Consider the following 2500-nt stretch of genomic DNA (forward strand, 5'->3'; position numbering starts at 1 on the left):
GAAAATTATAACTTACACCTTTCACTCCCAGGAATGACTAGCAAATAAATTCTCCTAACAATTTTACTACTCTGCCAAAGAGACAGGTGGTGAGAATTTGGAAAATTATCAACTATGGGAAAGTGTCTTTATGTTACACCAAATTCTCAAGAACAGAGAACAAAGATTTGTATGGTCATCAGTTAGGAGAATTGAATTTCAGATCTTGGGAGTGAAGGGTTAAGGGGATTACGATATGTAAAGCAATGAAAGGCCAATTTGTTGAAACAGTTTATTTTGTAAATAAATAGCAATAACACCTGAAGCTTTTTTGTGTGTCTCAAAAACTATTTAGTTTACAATGTGAGATAGCTGTCCAGGTAGCTAAAAAAAATTTAATGCTGCAATTATTGCAACGGTTCTTGTAAGTCACTAAAATTTAAAACGATGGAAACTGAGACATCAAACCAGCTTGAAGACAGGCCACTAAATGTGGTCGCATTTTTGTAATGTCAAAATTCAGGTTTTGTGGATTGGATCCAAATACAAGACTTGTCGCAAAAGCAGTAGCAAAAACGCCACAGTCACTTCCATTTCTTTGCTGTTGGCAGGGTGCATACTCGAGTTTCAGGAAGCTATCTGCTAATACTAAGTCTTTGACCTGATCTTCAACTTCTTGTGAGATGATGTCATGATATAGACTGTCAAACAGTCTGACTGTTCCGGGAAGGCATCCTACTGAACGAACACAAACCCAGTGATTGTGTCCTGTATGCAATAACTGTACAAATTCACCAGAAACTACATTAAAATTTCGCACTGGACCTAATGTAGGACGCTGAAAACCTTCAATCAAAGGGTTAATTTTCTGCAAAAGTACCTGTGCACTGTGGATAATTGCACCATCAAGCCAACCATGGGGGGGACATAATAAGCTGATAATCTTGTTCATCAAGACGATGTGGACGATATCGTTCAGATTCACTAGTTGTAACCATAGTAACCTCCACGTCATCAGCACATTCCTCTTCACTGTCATGATAAGATTCTTGTGCATTGTCAAGTTCATAGGACGTGGGTTTATTATCATGAGATTGAGAAGAACAAGTGGTAGGTGCAACTGGGGTTTCCTGACATGTCCCTGCAACTGCGGTGCTGGCATGAAATGGCTTTGCATGTTTTGTTTTGCAATCGGTGCATTTCCAGGTTGTCTTGCTGTTGTTGGGCAATTTCTTGTAACCAAGGCAGGTCAAGTGAAAAAATTATCCACTCTGGCAATCATCGCTGTGGCACTCAAGTAATTTGTCAGATTGCTGTGGCACTGCTTGGCAAATACAAATACTGTCGAGAGATAAAGCCTTAGCCATTATTTTTGGAGATTTCTCTTTTCCTTTTTTCGACCGCTTAAACTGTGGTAGCCTGCAGCAGTGTGGGCAGTACCACACCCTTGGTAGCGGGGTTGAGATTGCTAAGCACGAGGGATGAAATTCAACAAATGGGCAGTGGGGGTTTCCACATTTCACAGTGTTTCCACATGATGGCATTCTGCAGAAACAAATTCCAACACCTGCTTGTGGTATCTCATAGAAATGTCACACTTCCTTGTGTACCATCTGCCTAAAAGTTCAGGCAAAATACATGTTCTCCAGAAAGTCGTAAGTTTTGGCAAAACCTCTTTCTAGTGACCATGGTCAGGGTAAATTCTCTCTTTGGTAATTGTTGCACGGTGAGAACTGTCAAAAGCACAAACAACAAAATCATTGTACTTCCGTTCAGGTAATGTCAAAAGCTGTTGTTGAACTTGAAAAAACTAGTTGTGGTTTCGTTTCAGCTGGAAATTACCGGTTACCTTTTCCAGGCAAGCAATCTTCTTCAAAACATAACTGTCAAAGTCACATCGGTCAATACAAATAGGACATTTGACCTCTCCGCACCCCAGTCCACAGCATGAGCAAGATACTAAGAAGTCTGGGGTGGCATGAATCCAAGGGTACTCTTGGTTGATAACTAAGCCACACTGCGAGAGTTTAAAGTCATCATGACTGTTTTTCATTTCTTCTTCATAGGCTTTAATTGCGTCGGCTTCATGTTTGCACCCATGAATCACTGCTTTTGTGTTTACTTGAAATAAATTTGGATAGCAGATTGTCTTGATCAGTGATTGTGATGGCTGTGCTGGGTTTGTCCGGCAGACTGCTCCACTCATTGACGCACCAATACGACCCGCTCTATGTCGAAAAAATGCACTCCCCTTTGCCTGGCTTTGTGTATCTCAATTTGTGCAATGTCTTTACTTGACAAGCAAATTTCTACATTAAAGCACTTCTTTAGTAAATCAGTGTATGTGAGGTTTAAATTGTCATTGTCAAAAAGGTCTGGGATTGTTTGGATACTGCTGCTTTCTGATACAAACTGGTCAGAGTAGGGCTTGATAAGACTTAAAGCCACTGGTTTAATTTTTGATTTATCTAGACTTTCATAAAGGGTGTTCATTTCAGTCTCCGAGGGAACTTGTACTGTT

At 40.3% G+C, this 2500-nt stretch overlaps 1 pseudogene; it reads right to left on the minus strand.

Annotated features, from left to right (window-relative positions):
• Positions 1–418: 418 nt before the first annotated feature.
• The window catches only part of LOC137971475 (uncharacterized), a 15997-nt pseudogene continuing 13915 nt past the window's right edge, over positions 419–2500 (minus strand).

The sequence above is a fragment of the Montipora foliosa genome, chromosome 9 (genome assembly GCF_036669935.1).
Source record: "Montipora foliosa isolate CH-2021 chromosome 9, ASM3666993v2, whole genome shotgun sequence".
NCBI lineage: Eukaryota > Metazoa > Cnidaria > Anthozoa > Scleractinia > Acroporidae > Montipora > Montipora foliosa.